Source organism: Nanorana parkeri, unplaced genomic scaffold (assembly GCF_000935625.1).
Source record: "Nanorana parkeri isolate BGI_ZX_2015 unplaced genomic scaffold, ASM93562v1 scaffold458, whole genome shotgun sequence".
NCBI classification, from domain to species: Eukaryota; Metazoa; Chordata; class Amphibia; order Anura; family Dicroglossidae; genus Nanorana; species Nanorana parkeri.
The window spans coordinates 1,092,789-1,113,115 of NW_017306726.1; the positions used below are offsets into that span (position 1 = coordinate 1,092,789).

General features: G+C 41.7%; 1 protein-coding gene across 1 annotated transcript in view; it reads right to left on the bottom strand.

Annotated features, from left to right (window-relative positions):
* The window catches only part of MAD1L1 (MAD1 mitotic arrest deficient like 1), a 685,198-nt gene that overhangs the window by 596,531 nt on the left and 68,340 nt on the right, over positions 1-20,327 (bottom strand). The gene's annotated exons all lie outside the window — the stretch shown is intronic.

The window sequence follows — 20,327 nt, forward strand, 5'->3', positions numbered from 1 at the left end:
ACAAATAGGATTCAGAAAACAAACTACCGTGGAGTTTACTAGAAGCTACAACTTTCAGCAAGAGGGAAGAAAAACAGGAAGCCATGCTACAGACGCCATCTTCTGACAAAACACATGGATTACAACCAAGGCAAGTCATCTCAGAATCAATGCAGCTTCTCTGCAAAAAGAAACTAGCAGATGAGAGTTTACCCTGGAATCCTCAGGAAACACAGAAGCCCGATCTATAAACAGAACCTCTTCTGTATGGACACATCTTCTTTATCAATTACAGGATATTAGTAAGTTCTAGTCTATATTTAGAGGAAAAAGAGATGACAGTGATACAACGGATTGAGAAATACTTTTAACAGTCATACTTCAAGGACATTTGTGCATGGAGAAATATGTAGCTTACAATTGCTAACCTCTCCTTTTGAAATTTGTGTGCTGGTCATGTTCATCCTCTGGGTTCAAGACTTTAACGAAGAGATGCATTATATAGACCAGGGATTTTCACTTCAGTGAACCAATGTCTGCTGCAGATATGTGCCTACAAGTCAACATCTAGCATTATCTGGGCATCTACTTATTATACTTAATACAGTGGGGGGTAATTTATCATAGCAATTGTCAGTGTTTGAACTTGCACTTTGAACCAGATTTATGATGCTAGTGTAATGTTGTTAGGTTTAATAGATTCCAGGAAAGAAGACTGGTATCTTCAGGCAAAAAGCTTTACTGTCGCTTCTTGAAGAAGTGGTCATGGGGACTTCATAAGTTGTGATTGTTTTCCTAGGTGATGCTCAAGTTTCATACAGTCCCAGAACACGTGCAGATGAAAACAGGTGCCAAAAATGTGCAGTTGAAAAAGTAGTGCAAGCTCTGGTGACAACAGGGGCAGATGTTAAAAGACAAATTTGCACATAAAAATAATGATCCAAGAGGCTAAAACTGTCGCAATTGCTTTGATAAATTCCCCCCAGTGTGTCAATTTGAAATGAGCAAAGTATATTGTGACTATGGGGAGCTGACTGACTAGGTCAGAATTGACTCACCCAGTGCAATCACTATAAACACTTGGGTGTTACAGACAACAAAGCTCACACTTCTCTCTAGTAAGAAAAATACGGTTTGACTATGGGATTGCCATTATCCTTCCTACAGTCACCTTATCACTAAGGCCAGCTTAAAACAATACAGTAACCCTCACACGCGTACATACAGAGGAGGCAGTCCTCCACTTATTACCAATAGATGCCTCAATGCAGTGCCATGGGTTGAATGTCGAGGGTCTGATAGGTCTTAAACGTCAGTACCAAGAAATTACATTTCAATACACTAAAACTTTATCGTTTGTCTGAATCTGTTTGGTAGCTGGTAGGATCCAACTAGTTCCCTGTACTGACATTTTAATACACAAGGCCCAAAGAAAGGCGAACAATTCTTTGTAAATAAACTGAGAAGAACGGAGTCCAAGTCTGGGGTAAAGCCATAAATATCAGCGACAGTGGCAGAAGCGCGGTTAAAGATCTGGCCAGCTCTTGGGTCATCACACATTGTACATCCAAATCCTGCAGAGAATGAAGAGTCAGCTATACTGGATAGTATACTATGGTCCTCAATTCCTGCTCGGATAATATGGTCACCTTATTGCTACACTGGATAAACTTTTTAAAACTTTTGTTGATCAGAGACAGGAAGAAAAAGGTCTGCTGTACCAGGGGATGTTTGCAGACATTAAGCTTAGAGAGATAGCATGCCCATTGTTAGGACAACCTCCCCCTTTGGCATCCATACTTTCTAGTGGCAGTGCTGACTAAATACTTGCAGCAGACAGCACCATTCAAGCAGACATACAATGTTCACTACTAACTTTTATACTGTTCCCATCAAATTGTATCACTCTGCTCTAAACTGATGTTTTAGTATCGGATGAATGCCAGCATATGGAATCACCTACTGATCTCATATCATCTTAGGATCCTGGAACAAAATCTCTACGCTTGAGTTCCCAGGGAAGCCCAACACTTTCTTTATGAGGGGGTCCCCCACTTTACCTTTTGTATTTAGATATACAATTTCACAATTCTGAGTGGGGCAAAATCCTATAGAATAGAAGAATTGAGGCTCCATGGGAGAAAGTACAAATTCAAAAAATAGTCTTGTATCCGGTCAGCAGTGCAATGGGATTCTATGAAGTTTTTCCATGGGAGAACGGGCACAGTGTGTAGGTTTGGCATGCTGATCGTTTCCCAGGGAACAAAACCAGTGGTGGAATCACAACAGCGTTCAGCCAAAGCTTTATAATTTAAGATAATTGTGTGTACCAGACCTTTAACATCGTTATTGCTTCATCAAACTAAAAAAAAAACTCAAAAAACTAAAGAATGTCCTAAGTCACATGACAGACTGGAAATAAATATTGATAACTACACAGACAAAAAGCAAAAATGGAGACAAAAAAAAAAAAGGATTTGGGAAAATGTGGTTATTCACAGCTGCTATGTAACAAAACTGTAACAGCATACTTCTATATGCATAGATAAAACAGCATGTAAGAAACAATTAGCTTTGTTTCTTCTTTTGTAATAAAAATATATACACAAAATATCATGTTCTAATGGTACCGGGGGAGTTATAGCAAGCAATATACCAACAAAATCATGTATTGTACGAATCCACAAAAAACAGCTGTTTTTAAGCAAATGATTTGTACTTGTTAGTTTTGAATTTCAGCACATTTGTATTTTTGGACAAGCAACTGCTACTGTTATCCCAACAACTGGTTAAGATTTATCACAGTACCGCAACAGGTTTGCCACACCAAATACACATGGATAAATGGTAACTGTATGTACGTATTTTTCGCTCCATAAGACACATTTTTTCCCCCCAAAAGGCGGGCAAAAATGTCTGTGCGTCTAAGGGAGCGAATATTCCCCCCAGGTCTCGACAATCTCCTGTGCCAGCAGCCCTGCGCCTAGGTGCGTCTTATGGTCAGGTGCGTCTTATGGAGCAAAAAATACGGTATGTACGTGAAATGGCCACTGTATGTGAAATGGTCACTGTATTAGGGCTGCAACAACTAATCGACATAATCGATTATAATCGATTATTGAAAAAGTTGTCAACTTTTTCAATAATCGATTAATCGGCTTGCGATCAGTTGGCCTTGTTCACAGCTCCACAAGTATGTGATGTATATGAAATGGTCACTGTATGTGAAATGGTCACTGTATGTGATGTATATGAAATAGTTACTGTATGTGAAATGGTCACTGTATGTGAAATGGTCACTGTATGTGATGTATATGAAATAGTTACTGTATGTGAAATGGTCACTGTATGTGAAATGGTCACTGTATGTGATGTATATGAAATAGTTACTGTATGTGAAATGGTCACTGTATGTGAAATGGTCACTGTATGTGATGTATATGAAACAGTTACTGTATGTGATGTATGTGAAATGGTCACTGTATGTGATGTATGTGAAATGGTCACTGTATGTGATGTATGTGAAATGGTTACTGTATGTGATGTATGTGAAATGGTCACTGTATGTGATGTATATGAAATAGTTACTGTATGTGAAATGGTCACTGTATGTGAAATGGTCACTGTATGTGATGTATATGAAACAGTTACTGTATGTGATGTATGTGAAATGGTCACTATGTGATGTATGTGAAATGGTCACTGTATGTGAAATGGTCACTGTATGTATAAAGTTTCAGGACTGATGGTTTCGGTAAAGACTGCAATTTAGACATGTTTGCCAGGGAATTAATCCCAACAAGCATGATAAAATTGGTAATAGCAACCATGTTAATGATTTTTTTTTTGGGGGGTGGGGGGGTTCGGTGTCTCTTCAAAGGAACAATCTTTTTTTATTTTAACATTTATTACTTATTAAACACATTAATTCTAAGAAAAAATAAACTTTGTACAACTAAAAAAATCAAAAAACTCAGCCTAGTGATCACAGAGGGGGAGTTGCATAGTCAGAAAACAGGTACTACACAATTGTCTCTGCCTCTACAATCTCTTTTAGTACCAGAATAAGAAATGCCAGAGTCAGAAAAAAATATGCTTTGGTCACTATTTACTTTACATTTAAAGTGGCACTAAACTCAGGAGTTAAATCTTTTGGTGGGCCACTGCCCGTCTCATTTTTTTATTTGTTAAAGTTTAGTCTTTTTACTACTCTATCTGGTTTCCAGGAAAACTTTTTGTTTGCTGTAAAGAGTCACTACAGGAGACTACTGCAGCCTGTACTAATATAATGGCCAGTGGAATGCACCACAGAAGCAGTCTAGGACAGGGGCGCCCACTATTTTTCGTCTGGAGATCTACTTTTCAAATGACGAGCTCATTGAGATCTACCAACGAAAAAACACCTGCATTCAGGGGCGGGAGGGGGCGTAGGCTGCGCAGGCAGGCCCCTCGCCCACAGTGCGATCGCCTGCATTAGTGCCTGTGTTCCAGTGCAGTGCGATGCGCAAAAATGCTGCGAGCACTATTTTTGCAGATCGCACTGGACCGGAATGCAGGCACTAATGTGCCTGCGTTCCGAGTGCGGGCGATCATGCAGAGGCAGCGGGGGATACGACGAGCCGCGGGGAGGGGTGGTGCCGCTGTGACAGAACGGACGAGCAGTGAGGGGAGAGAGAGGCGCCGGCTGTCAGATCCTGGCCGAGCGTCTCTCTCTCTCCTCACTGCTCTGCATTAGTTAGTGACAGCGGCTCCGTCCTCCGCCGCCGGTTCCTTCACTTCTTCTCGGATCCCCGCTGGGGAGAGCAGCGGGGGTCCAGAGAAGCGGCGGGAGGAGAGGACATGGCGATCTACCAGTGATCGCTACGCGATCACTGGTAGATCGCAATCGACCTTGTGGGCACCCCTGGTCTAGGACATAATACACAGATAGAGGATCCGCTGCTCTCTGACTAAGGGCCTGTTCACATGATATCAGGTCCTGATCAGGTGCGGATCTGCAGACGCGGTGCTACTGATGCAGTGAGTTTTTGATGCGTTCCAGTTAAAAAAAAAATATATTTATTTTTTTTTGCTGGAGTGGGGCTGTCAGTATGTTAGCTGCAGTGCGTTTTTGACGCATTTTGCGTTTCCGGTCTGTTTCCTGAACGGACTGCGCACGTGAGAACTGTAGCCCATAAAACACATAGGGATACATTGGGATGCATTTTTAGTGCAGGAGCGTACGGATCAGGTCAGCACAGAAAACGGACGTCATGTGAACAGGACCTAAGTCTTTATGAGTGAAGATTGTAGTCACCACCCGCTAGGAAGATAAGTAATGAACAACTTCTGTTACAGGGTTCTGAAGTCCCCGTTCATGCCTGTGTGATTTCAACCGTCATATGACAAACAACAAAATGGAATCCAGTTATTTTCTATGGCACCAGTTTATACCTATGTAACATGCTTCTGCCTTCAGTGTGACTTGGAAAATTACGCAGGCACTTCTTTTGATGCAATCTAGTAAGTTTTTAGCCCCATAGACTTCAATAAGAGCGCATGAAAAATATATGTTCAGTACTTTCAATTCTTCCTTTAAATCATCCCAAACAGTTATCTTTTCTGTCACTTGCCCCTCCCACTAGATTGTAAGCTCTCACGAGCAGGGCCCTCCTACCTCCTGTACTCAAATTGTATTGTCTCCCTTTCTGTAAAGCGCTGCGCAAACTGTTGGCACTATATAACTCCGGTATGATAATATAACGTACTGTACATACGTGTACGTATATGTACATTCCTGCGTTTTAGCGCATGACAACCAGCCCCCAGCAACTTATACTTTACTGCACCTTCTTTGGGCAAAAAATAGACATGTGCACTGCCAAAAAATTTGTTTAGTTTCGTTTCGTTTTAAATTCGATTTGTGTTATTTACACATGTCTAGCAAAAAAAACCCACAACACATGAAAAACAATTTTATTTATTTATTTTTATTGTAGTAATAGGTTAATTTTAAGCCTCACCACAAGTCATCTGACAATACTTTCCAGTTTGTCCTCAAGCCTTACTCCATAGAAGCAATGCGTTTCATACACTGCAATGATGAGAGCCAACTAGACTGAACAGCTCTATAATATCTGTGCTATAAACCAGTAGTTCTGGTTGCCCAAATGCCCATAGACAAGGAAATTATTTGCTTTGCTTCACTCACTCTCCCTTGTTTTCTTCGTGAGGGAATTTGTACTTTTGGAACACATAGAACAATGTGCAGCAGAAAACATCTGATGCTTGCCTATAGGTCAGTCTGGTAATTATTCACTTGACCCGATTCAAAATCCCTACAATCTCCCGCCAGAGAGAGGAGATCTGCAAATCACAGAGGCAGCGAGTGATGTACATTGACTATGTTGTTTAGCTTAACAAGAGCATAATTATGCCGATCACACATTCCATCCCAAGAGGCAGTTCAAGGCTTGGACCAGATTGACTAACTGGAATGGCCTAGCACTGGGGAACCAGAGACATTCATTCTGGCACACAAATCATGATCTACCCTCATCCAGGTCCAATGCAAAATCCTGCGGGATTGATCGAACGCGTTCTGCTTGTTCAAATTCCTGAACAAGCATTTAGGGCTCAAATCCCAGTCAATCTGAACCCCTACAGAGAATTACTTTCCTTCAATAAAAGCATCAACAGCAGGATTCAATTTTCTCATAATTAATGAATTTAATATGCATTAACGAGATGAATCACTGATGGCAATCTCAGATCGTCAGTTACAGTCAAAAACCACTGATGTGAATTAAAAACTTCCTCCGTCAACGAACTCTTAAGGAACACAGTTCATTATTTTATAATTAAAAGGCACGCATAATAACAGCCATATGTTGAACTTAACGAGAGGAAAGTGACAAAGACAAAAAAAAAAGAAGAAAAGAAAAAATTGTACTGGGCTAATAAAGCAAACTGCGGTGGCACAAAGAAGCTACTTAAAGAAAACTGTCCCAGGAGAAGCATTTAGGCTGCCAATGCCAGTAAGGACTTCCGATTATCCAGACCGGCACACGTGTTCTGGGTCAGCAGAACAGCCAAGAAACTGTTATTTTTAAATGTCAGCAATGGAACCGAATATCAAAGTTTATTTTTGTCTAAATTAGTAAGGGCTCGGGTACACCAGATGCAGTGCGTTCCGACCCGATTCTGGCCAGAACGCAGGTAGGGTTTAGATCTACTTAAAGTCTTACTGAAAACCAAAATGTTGACAGGTAGGTTTTTATGACAAAATAGATTGCATACGTCTCTATCATGTATGCTTCTCCTACCTGTCGGCATTTGTTTCTCCAAAGTGTACAATGAGCTGCGTATGTAAAGCTCGGTGTACAGTCTTTGTGTGACTTTGTGTCAAGTCAAAGTAACTCCTGCGCACATGTGCGGGAATGCTTTCACCAATCAAGCAAAGCCTGAAGACTTCAAACCCAGAAGTAGACCTGGCAAATGTGGATGCACCAACGAAGGAGCGCAGCCATCAAATTGCTGGAGAAGGGCACTTTGGAAGGTGAGTCTGCCATAATATGCGACTATGCTAAGCATATTTGCACATTATAGCAAATACTCCTGGATGCCCAAAAATTTCAAAGTTGTGTAGTTCTGTTTTAAATACTACCTGTACCCTCACAGAAACTGACAGTAATACACTATGATAAACTCAAGTAACATTCCCCCAAAATATGGTGTTTTTTTTTAGTTTTTCCCCTATATTTGTGTTCAATACATTTTTTTCATGGTACAAAGCCTGTGTCCTATGTCCCTGTGTCCAGCTCATTCAGTGACGCTTCCCTTAACTTCCTGTCAGGAAGAGTGCGCACTGACTATGTAACATGCCGCGCTGGATTTCCACAAGGCCAACCAAGGCCCGGCCTCGGGGCAGCAGGGAGTAGAGGGGCAGCAGGGGTGTGCAATTTCTATCTCCCGACACCCAGGACATTCAGTTACGGGCGCCGGGCAGGTAGTTGTTTTCTACATTTAGCCCTGCTTTAGGCAAGCCGAGCTAAATGTACAGCCGGGAAGCCGGCGCTTGTTTTTGTTTTGCACAAGTGGTCTCGGCCATGCCACCGAGATCACTGGTATTCAGCCTGCAGGTCTACCATTCTCCATGGGGGGTTTGGCAGGTAGGAGGGCGCATTAAGGAACCTGGCCTCTTGGGGCAGCAGAAAGAGTAAATCCGGCCCTGGTCAAATGGCAGTCAATCAGCTCGGAGGTGGGAGCATGGTGTGCCATCTCTTGGTTTTGGGACTGTGTATGTGTATGTTTTGACACACACAACGTAGAAACAGTCGGCCAGGAGCATGCATAGAACAGTGGTTCCATAGGAGCCTGCAAGGCAATGGAGCCGCTCTTGAACAGGAAACCTGCGCAAGGTGATCTTTGGACCAGGTCAATTAAGACGACATGTAAGATTTGAAAGAAGGCGAAGCAAAAGACAAGGTAAGTGCCAATGTCAGCTGCTGTAAAGCACCATTTCCACCAGGGTGACCGCATTTCAGTGCTTTGTCATGCTTTTTTAAACACGCCTTTGCACATTTTTTTTTATGTGCATTTCACAGGCGTCTTTTGTTCAAATGTAAAAGCGTTTCAAGGCGTGTATTCAGCTCGTTTTCAGTTGCCCAATAAAAAGCAGTCTCAGCTGCAAAAATGTGCTAAAAAAAACACAAAAAAAGAGTGAAAACGCAAAAATGCGCTGATCAGCACATTTCTATAGAAGTCTATAGAGCAAAACAAGCTGATAAGCGCCAGAAAAGAAACTCGAGTATTTTAAACGGGCGTATTGTAACGTGCGATTCAGCGTGTTTGCATGCACGGCTCCCATAGGAATACATGGGATTTTGATTTGCATGCGTTTGGAAAAAAATGTGCAATGAAACGCCCTGGAGTGAACAGGGCCTAATGGGCGATACACATTTAGGGTTTACTAAAACTTTAAATAGCTTTATGTAGATATTGTGTATACAGTTCATCTTGCCAAAAAATACAGGCAGTCCCCGGGTTACGAACAAGATAGGGAGTGTAGGTTTGTTCTTAAGCTGAATTTGTATGCAAGTTGGAACAGGTACATTTTTTTTTTTTTTTTTTTTAAGTGCAACTCCAGCCAAAAAATGTTTTCTTACTTTTGGATAGCATAGGGAAGGGTTAACCCCCTGAAAAGTTTGGTTTGCTGTGTGTGCCCGTTCAGAAGATTTAACCTCACTTTCTGTCCCTGTGACAATTGGATTGTGAAAATGTTGGGTTGTCGTGGAAACAAGGATTGCTGATAAAGCTTCAGTGGAGACACCTTTTCCCATAACTCTTACAGAAGTGAATTTCCCTTCCTAGGGGTAGATTTCCTCTCACTTCCTGTTGTCTCAAGGACAGGAAGTGAGATTAAATGAGGATACAGACAGCAGTAAAAACCACACAGTGACCCAGAAGAAGAGGTGGGCACCACTTGACTGCACGTCTAACAAGAGCCAACTTCCTGTAATGTACATACAGTACTACAAACCAGACCCAAAAAGGCAGGCACTCCTCATCGGCACAAGCGTGGTAGCATTACGACTGAAATGCTGCACGGTACAATTTGGCTACAGCCTGCTGTACAGTAATAGCCCCCAGCTTGTAAGTAGGGGTCGTATGCAAGTCGGATGTTTGTAACTCGGGGACTGCCTGTACATAAATAAAAATATATGTATATAATAATAATAATAATAATAATATGTTAAGAAGCAGGCCTGCTTCTAAATTGCAGTCTACAGTCTGAATATAGAATTAGCAGCCAGGATCAGAAAATGAGTTTAGAGAAAATTCTGCATTTGTAATGAAGATTAAAAAAAAAAGAAGAGGGATGGAAATAATCATAGAGGTTAAATAGGGCTGGTAATTAACTCCATTCTTTCATTACCTCCACGCTGCTCCTTAGCATGGCCTATTTCCTATGTACTGCAGTGCAGGTAGGTCCCTTTCCATAAAAGTGATCATGAGACAAGTTTCATTACATAGTGTTCTGTGAATTCCACCATCATTATCCTTCTACTCTGCGCACCTCCTCTTCTGCTGAACTGCAAGCTGTGGTGAAATTCTATCATGCACCATTAACAAATTACTTTCTGCCACATTACTCGCAGTGACTAAAGCGCTTTTTTGTTGTCATTAATTTGCTCGACAAAGAAACGATGGCGACCCTTGTCAGCTCACCCCGCTGGAAACAACAGGTGTTCTCTCTCCCTACGTGACAGATGCTGGTAAACATCAATAAGCTAGATGCACAAGTTACAAGGAAGCAATAAGCCGCGTGTAGCTCCAAAATCTCATTATCGCTGATGTAAACAAACTGAAAGAAGGGAGAACAAAAGGGTTACCCATAGCAACCGGGCAGGTGGTTGGACTGTTCTATTTACTTGCCCACAATGCAATATCATAAGCATGTGAGAAGATTAATAGAGCACAGAACCAATGGAACTAGACCCTTATTTTTGAGGAGAGAGGGTATTCCGTCTTATTGATGTCCATGACCAGAAACCCCTAAACTATGGCTCTACTATAAATCTGGCCATACACCAGTAGAATGTGGTGCCAAATGTGTTTTTGGAACGTTTGTTTGATCTTCTAATAGTTAATAGGGTCAAATCAATGATCGACCCATTGTGATGAGGGGGGAAAAAGAAAAAAAACCACAAAAGGAAACATTTAATTCAAGAATTCAATTAGTTTCCAAAATCAAACAACATTCTGAACCACATTGTACAAGTCTCTGATGTCATTATAGAATGTTTTGCTGCGAAGGGAAGGGAAAGAGAGAAAAGGAGGAGGAAAAGGGAAAAGGAGGAGGAAAAGGGAAAGGAGGAGGAAAAGGGAAGGGAGGAGGGAAAGGGAGGGAAAGGAAGGAGGGAGAGGAAGGAGGCAAAGGAGAGGAAGGAGGGAGGGAGGGAAAAGGAAAGGGGGGGGGGGAGGAGAAAGGGGGGTGGGGGGAGATTGGGGTGGGGTAAAGGATGGGGAGGATGGGGCCAGGGCTGGAACTACAGAATAAAATTGTCTTGGAAGATGAGAATATCAGCAACTACAGAAATGTAGGGCCTGATCATACAAAGAAACAAGAGACAACATCTGAGCCAAAGTGTATTTCCATGTGTCTTCTTGTGCATTGTGGTCTTGAGGGATCTCATTGGATTGTCTTGAATGGAATCACACAGGACATTTTCCCCAGTGCAATGCAATACAGCCAGCTACAGGAAAATGGTTCTCTAGAACTATTTACTTTGCTGCCACAGCTGGAAAGGGGAACACTGGCATCTCCCGACAGTCTGACAACCAGACTTCAGGACACCGCAAGCACTGAGCCTACGGGGTGGGGGGCAGGGGAGAGGAAGTGACTTGGTTTAGGGAGCGCCAGACTACCCCTTATATACTGTACAGTGCATGGGCTATCCCAGCTGAAGTAGTGGTCCAACACTGCTGTAGAACAAAATAGATTTCAGTTTGTCTGCACATATTGCTTGCACTGCAAAACGTATAGGAATTTCCCCGATGTAAAACATTACAGCTTCTAGGATCAGAACATGAATGAATAGATGAAAACTGGAGAAGGCAGATTGGGTTCTTGAGTAAGTGACTGAAAATTATCCAAGTCCAACTAGAAAGTACCTGAGATATTGAAACATTTTGTTTATTAGTCTGATTCTCTTCTTGCAGCTTTCTTCTAAACTATTCTATCAAAAACCCCACATACACAGAAAGTGGTCCAGTTCATTTGTAGCAGGGGGATTTATTGGGAGGGATGGTATGTTAATAAGTGAATTTGACGCAGGACAGAGGAATATAGAAAAGATGTCTTTGAAAAGGGCACTGTTAGTCAGATCAACTAGTTCTATAGCAATTTAAAAAAAAAAAAAAGGCATCATAAGCTGGTATGGCCGTAGATGGTAATTGCTTTCTGTTGGACAGAAGTAAAATATAAACTAATACCTCAAAAGAGAAGCAATTCTAAAACTCTGATCTTTTTATGGACTGTGAACATTCATCTCCCTCCTTTTCTTCAGCAATCTCCAGAGATTTTTCTTCCACATAAGCTGCCATGGCACAGAATCTTAGCGCGTGTAGACAAGTGCGAACACAACAAGAACTGCCAGCGCAGCACAGAGATTAAAGAGAAAATTAAATCATATTTCAAAGCATGTTTAACTGCAAACAGCCTTTGAATATTGGTATCCTGGCACAGGACGTGAAGCTTGCACTTGTTCATGGCATTTTTTTTTTCTCTTCAAAAAAAGAAAAAATGAGCTTTTTCTGTTTTAAAGAATAGATATATTGTTGGTTGTTCACAGCTGATTCCAGGAGCAACAAATACAAATTAGTTTTCACACTTTATCGCTCTGCAGCTTTGCATTCATTGCTATAAAAGAGATGTGTTATAAGGGTTGCTCGGAAAAAAATATATAATTCTTACAATTTGAAATTAAAATTGACACCCAGTGACCAACAGATGGAGAAAAAAGCCAAAATAATCTAACAATATAAACTATACTTTTTTGTATAATTCAAAAAGACTGGGAGCACCACCTACTGGCAGCTAGAGAACAATGGTGTTCCAAGGCTAAAAACACACACACATAAAACAAAGCTGTTGTATTATCTAAAGGTACCAGTCAGTTTACCGATGTTTGATGGTATTTAAAGGATACCTGCTGGCTAGCATGGATCACATCACTGTCTGAAAATGCTAGTTTTCTGGTTGTCATGCTGATAAAATACCTTTGCATGGACCAGGAGCAAGCATGCAGGTCTTACTTTTAAAAGGCCAGTAACGTCTGCATACATATTTCTGTCCATTCAGGTTCCTTTTAACTAATGAAACATCTTCTACAGAAGTAAGGCTACGGTCCTTTGACATCTGTGCAAACAATGTCAACTGCTGATTTTCAGCAGCCAGTAACAAGGAACTGAATAGGTCATGTGTTCTCAACTGAACTGCAAGTACATCTGAATAAAACTTCCAATTTTACAAATCCACAGTTTATACTCAAAGGCTCCAAAGGAAGGAATAGAGGTTGCAAAGCGCATACACAGGAACATTTGACAAGTGGCTCTGCAATCTAAATATCTTGGTAGATCACGGGAAGGGGAGTACAAGACTTGAGGGGGTGCTGGAGAAGGGGGACTCTGATCTAGGTGTTTAAAAAGACACTTTCACCTTGCCCATGTTGGGTAAAGTTAAGGTGTCTGTACAAAGGGCACCGCTAACCCCCCTTTTCACTCACCTTATCAATGCTCCTTCCAGGTATGGAGGAGCATGTGACCTCCTCCCGTTGACCATGTCCAGTAGCCAACTGCTTAGTCTCAAGCACTGTCACATGACTGAAGGAGCGACAATTTTCCATCCAGCTCCTTCGGTTTTCTGATCAATGGATGCTGAATGGAAGAGTGGTAACAGGGCTACCCAGTGAACAAATTTCAGGTGATTCATCAAGAACCAGTTGAAATTTGTACAGTGTATGGCCGGCCTTAAGAGCAGGTGTGGCACACTGCAGCAGTCACATGCTGGCTCTGTTATATGATCGCTCAGCTCATTGTCTTCCCGTCACCACTCCCCGAAGGGATTTCCTGCCCCAAAAGAGACGTAAAGCCAGAAAAAGCTTTAGCATTACTTATCTTTTGAATGTACAAAATGGCATGCGCTGCACTTATATGAGCCTTGTTTACATTTGACTCGAAGTAAGGCCCCATTCACACCGGGGCGGTTCGGCCGCTCGGATCCGCCGACATGAACGATCCCATACATTGCTATGGGGACCGTTCATGCGAACGCGCGATCCGAACTGCCCCCTGCACTATTTTTGCCCCGCTGATCAGTGCAGTTTCCATACAGCTTTCAATGGAACCGCACTTATTAGAGTGGTTTTGGGTGTTTTTAATTGCGTTTCAGTGCTGAAACGCAATTAAAAACTCCCAAAAACTCCCTTTTGAAATCAGCATGGTAACCGCGCTGATCCGCATCCGCCCTGGTGTGGATGGGCTCTTACAGATCACATAATATTTTTGCCCCTTATTCCTGATCCAACAGAAGCAAACGGTTGTGGGTGCTAGCCTTTAGATTAGATTCTGTCTGCTCTAATGTCCACTCTTTATATAGAGATATGCTAGACTTTCAAGCTTGACACTCTAGCTGTAAGGAATACTGCCAAGGCCTTCACAAAAAAAGTAGTTCACAAAAAGAGACTACTTGATGAAATCATTTGTAGTACAGCAACATTTTGGTAAACTGCCATTCGGTATTTCACAGAGATCAGTGCGAGATGCAATTCATATGGCTGTACTGGGCAGGGGAATTCACATTAATGAAGCCTGCTCAGACTGCTGCCAGAAATGCTGCTTACTGAAAGTGCTAAGACGCTGAAGCAGCATGCAAAACAAATTGACTGGGGTCCAGTCCAATCTTCTGGATTTTAGCAATGTGCCCAATCTTTCCATCCTGAGGCATCAAATACTTAACTGTTAATACGGACAACTGAGATCAAACAAAGGGGAAACTGCAATGTGAAACATTATTAATTCTGTAGACTCTATTCACAAAAAAGTGCAGTTTGAGAGATAATCAGTTTCATTCAAGCTATATGTATGCATACAGTGGAGACTATTTTGGATACTGTATACAAAGATTCACAGTACTGCAGCAGTCTGAACCTTGCCCCCCTATGGGAACATCAGCCATTTGTCTGTCAGAATACCTAGCGCCATTTTAAAGGAACAAGGACTGCCATTACACTAAACTCTCAGGACAGAAATATATGGCGTGCTATTGCTGACCTCCTGAAATTAAAATCTACCAGGGTATGGCCAGCTTAAGCTGAACTTCCAGGTTCGCTCCCTACCACAAACCCCTATGCAGAATCTAGAAGAGGACAATGCCATCATAATAGTGTGGCAAAGCTTTGAAAATCCCAGTACTTCCTGGATGGAAATACAAATTCTTAGGCAGGTAAACCAACTCCCATAAATCCTTAGGCAGGTAAAACAGCTCCCCTGTCCCTCCCCTCCCCCCATGCTCCTTTAAGGACTTACCATAAGTGATGCCTCTTGATCTGATCATATTCATTCTAGTAGTTTTCAGCAGTCCCTCCAGCGCTGGTGCCGGTCTCTGATCCAGCACAGACTACTCGGGTCTTAAGGTGTCTATGCGCGTGCACCCTCCTGGCTGCGTGCATTGACTAACCCCGTGTCTCTCCCCTACTCCCGGCTGAAGATCTCTACTGCACATGCGCCAACCCCATCATCCTTCAGGGCCGCTCTTCAGATCTTCGGACGGGAGCACAAGGCGGAGACAGGGAAGTTTTTACCTATTTGGTAACTTTTTTTTCTTTTTAAATATATATGGGGAAAAAAACCTGAAGGTTTAATTGTACTTTAAGCTTTAAAATAAAGGATTAAATGGTGATTTTTTTTTTTTTTTAACCTAACCAGAGTTTAACATTACAATTGAAGGACACCAGTTTAATAGTCTTGTCAAAGTGCTCCTAAATAGCATGGCGACCTCTTCTATTATTTTGTGCTGTGAAACATTTGACTCATGCTCATACACTGCAGTAGGGCTCAGAGAAGCCAAGGTTAGTACCACTGAACAAACCAGTCTTGGTTTTTTGTGGGGTTTTTTACAGAACAAATTCAGGGACATTCAGAATATGATAAAATCATCTGTAGGTTAAGTAGCAGGGCAGCCATCCACACAAGATGAATGTCATAATCAAAAAGTTAGAGGTAGGCTGTGCTCTAGAGTCAGTTTAAACGTAACATTTTTATATGACTAGAGTTCATTTGCGTAATGTCAGGTCACTTGTTTTCGACTTCAATAGGGTTTTAGCGGGGATTTTGCACAATAAAGCATTACATAAAATTTCATGTTGTATTCTGTGTTAAACATGTATTAGCAATTTGCGCAAGAGGGAAATAAAAGATGGAACAGGGAAACAAATCTATTGTTTAACTTCCAACAAAGACCAGCTCTATGACCACTGCATGACATGACTGTTTTACCTGGGGAAGCTGTTCTAGCCCAGCGATTCTCAACCTTTTTAGTCACGGCACCCCTTAGAAGTATGCAAAATCTCAAGGCACCCAATTCTAAAATGTCATAGATTTTAAAGGGGACCACACGCAAGAAGACACAAAAAAGTGGTTTTCCGCTTCACATCAAAGTGCCCCATTCAATTTAAGATCCCCCCACACACTTCACATCAGAGTCACCCTTTGCATCAGAATCGCCCCTTTCACATCACGAGCCTCCCCTCTACCGCACATCAGTCTTCATTCCCCCTTTACATCACAGACCCACTACCACTAAATTCTGAGGCACCACCGGGGATGCCAGAAGGCACACCAGAGTGCCACGGCACCCTGGTTGAGAAAGGCTGTTCTAGTCAATGGAGAAACCAGGGAGACCAGAACAGAATAATTAGAAGTACTTAAAAGAAAATGAGATTATTCTCAAAATAATCGGAAGCCATTGCACTTTATGTGGTAAATGGTAACGTGAGAAGTAGACAAAGTTTAACTCCAACCAAAAAATAGATATGAGGTAAGTCTTAGAACCTTGGTCATTGTTTTATTGCTGTGCCACCATTTGGGGGATTTATCCTCACTATTTGAGAGGTGTCAGAGAGAACAAAAAGTATGCGGTTATCTATTTAGAACCAAGTAACAGATTTAGCATACAGCCTGCCCTCACTGTTGTAGATACTTTGTTTCCCCATCCAAATCACCAGTCCCAATCAGCCCTGTGAAATGATTAAAGCTTCTGGGTATGGGCAACATGTGACCATTGGGGCACGGGGGACATTTCCTTGCAAGATGTCATGCCGAGAACCTAAAATATAGACTTAAAAATGGTCACCAAACGTCAACGTGAAAGTTAGTTAATAAGGCAAGTAGGACTTTGCGACAGTATGTGATGGTATGGAAAGGCAAGATGTCACCGACACACCGGAAATGTGTCCAAACAATTTTTTTTTATTAACGCATATTGTCACGAGCATGGCAGCATTTTGGGGCCATGCAGGGGCCCTTCATCAGGATCAGTATGACAACATCATGAATAAATAAAAAGAAGTTTGTTTGGACACATATCTCCGGTGTGCTGGTGACATTTTGTGTTTACATTGGTAGGAGCAGCGCCTTCAGCAGTCACTACAGCACCCTTTATTTTTTTAAGGAGGGGGTTACCGGTAAAGAGTGCGGCGGGATACCAGTTGAGCATGCGATGATATGATGCCTGATTAAAGCACTTTGGAAATTTTGTTGCGGTTTGGGGCTCATTTAACCGTCTATACTTTGATTTGTTTCTGGGTACCCTTTGAGGGAAGCCTGTTTGTTTGAAAACTGCCTTACATAACCAGTGAGCTTGTTTGATGATTTCCTTGTGTTGGAACCAAGTTTTTAATTTATTATAATTTATTATAATTCTGTTGCACAGAAAACAACAGCCAGCATACACAACAGTTCCTAAATGTGTTTTTTATACTGGGAATCTGAGCAATTGCCAATCCTGTACAACGTCGCATGTTTTGTTGGAAGACGCAGCTGATCAAAGCATAAAACTGAAGGTTGGTAAGAGCTAAAAACGCAGCGTGCATCATATTACAAGCTGTAAATAAATTTTAAAGATAGAATCTGGGGTTTCCATATTATACGGTTTTCTACTGGACATTATAAAATCACATTTTACAGGCTGACAAACTAAAAGGACAGCAACTGGAGTCTTACTGAAGCCCAGTTGAATTCTTGTACATTTTATATCTTTATTGTCCTGTACCAATTTATATTGAGATTTGTGATTTTTGCTTGGTAATATTTTTCTCTTACTAAACAATTCTGCTTCCTGTCCTCTCCAGTGTTCTGTCCTGGCAGTGCCGAGTAAACCTAAGTACAAGGGTCCTCACACATACTGGCGCACACATACAATGCTGTTTTAATACCTCTCTATGTTAAATTATGCAAATGCAATCAACACCTGGTTGCGACTAACAGATTATGTGGATTGGGGCAACATTCACCATATTTATTCCCAGATAATTTTTGTAGAAGTCCTTCTGAATTGAGAAAACTGGTTGGACGACCAGTGAAACGTATTCAAGAAAAATACATCCAGTTGTCTTGACTTATTTTTCGCAGATACAAGGTGGAAGAGCTTTGCCCTTACACAAAAAAAAACTGGACAACTAATGTAATGTCATTTGTGAGTAGCTGAAATGTGCAAGAAGATTCCAAACCTGATCTGTACAGATTAATTCTCATTTCTCTAAAAAGTGAACATTAAAATCACTTGACAGAGAATCATGTCCAAATGACCTCCATAAGACAGATTCCGCAAGGGCACACAATTTAATGAAAGAGAAGGCAGTGCTTGACATTTAAAAAATCAGACAAATGCTCATATTTCTTTTTTTTTCCGGCACGGAAGCCGACTCAAGTACGTAAAACATCACTTGTTTTAGCACTAGAGTGCACTTTGCTGTAGCTGTAGGCACTGCCAAAAACTATTCCTGCTGTTTTCAGGGGCTCAGAGCACGTCAAAATGTCGAGAGCCAGCAAGTGTTTAACCAACTGCACCTCTTAGCTCCAGGGTATGGGATACAAGACTTGACACATTCAGATGTCAAGAAAAAAAACAATATTTGGGGGGAAAAAAGACCACGTTTAAAAAGGAGATCAATGATACCAACCTTAAAAAGCAGCTGCACATTACCGCAGTCTGAAGTTTCAAAAAACTGTTACAGACTAACATACTCCCCGTCCTCTGGGTAAGATTGGAACTTACTGTGATATACAAGTTTGCCTATCATGCTCCAATGCATGTAGGTGACACTGCAAGGGACGAAGGGTTATGCATGAACCAAAAACACATTGGCTTCAGTTTTATGATGCTGTCTCAAGTCCAATAAAAGTGAACCGAACCTGGCCGTAAAAAAAAAAAATAAAAAAAAAAAAAAGAAGTGGGGTCTATGGTAACAATTCTGGCTTTGCCTGTGTTAGTCTTTATATCCATCTCCGTGAGCAGCCCACATCATGCCCGCTGATCCTAAATCCAGGTTGTACGCAAAGCCTTGACTTCTTTTTAAGTGAGTATATCAAATCCCAGGCGACAACCCTATTCATGATTGATTACTATGCACGTGAGCAGTGGCGTAACAACCGGGGGGGTCGTTCGCCCCGGGCGCATAGGCTAGCAAGGCAGAGAAACACCTAAACAGATTAAAGCAAAGGTGTGCCCCGAAATAGACCGTGACTGTAAAGGAGAGGTATGTATGCATTTGGGCTGTGGGGTTTAAAAAATGGTTATGAGAGGTTTTGGGGGTTGGTTTACAATACTTTTCAGAAAAGTGCATTTACTCTTTTTCATCCTGATATTTATCTCTTGCATCTGACTAATCTGCTAAAACCCTTATGGACTAGGTCTATCCGGTCAATTAAATATTTTTGAGACTGACAGATTTAAAGCCAAACTCCAGGCAAACAGCAAAATGTAGATGAAGAAGCTGTTTTACCTGCCAATAAATCTTAATTTCTGTCCATCTGTTCCTGTGATTTACACAGCTGTTCTACACAGCAAAGCCCTGTCTGGTAGGGACCAAATTTTTCTCCGCTCCAGTTGAGCAGCATCTACATGTCCTGTAACTTCCCCCAGCATGTGACTGGAGAGTGAAATGATAGCCAGGAGACTGACGGGCTTACCTTTCTGTCACTCTGCTCTCTCCTACCAGCATATTGCTTGTTAGCACATGAACACTGCAGTACAATGGATCAGCTGCTTCTCCCACTCCCAGTCTAACCTGCACAGGAACTGCAAGAGGCTGCTGCCAAGTCAGATTCAGGGACTTTCACTGATATATTACTGAATATAGAGCTGCATTAATGTATGCCTTTTATATCTTTCTGGGGTTCAGCTTTAGCAACTTGTTGTCAGCCATCTGATTAGCAGTACACTCACATCAACATTATGCTAATGAGATAACTGTCCCAATGAGATAACCTCCCAGTACCAAAAGATATTTAATGACCAATGCAGCCCTGGCCTTATATTCTGAATGGTCACAAGTCTGAGACTATAAAAGTAAAGAGCAATGTTTTTACCAGGCCAGGCACCACTCTTCATCTGCCGGCCTGACCAGAAACACACTGGGGGAAATTAACAAAACTGGAGCAGACAAAAACTGGAGCAGTCTCCCATGGCAACCAATCAGCTTCTATCTTTAGTTCGTTCAGTTAAGATTAGAAAACAAAAAGGTGGATGCCGATTAGTTGCCATGCACAGCTGCTCCAGTTGTCTGCTCCCGTTTTGATAAATTCCC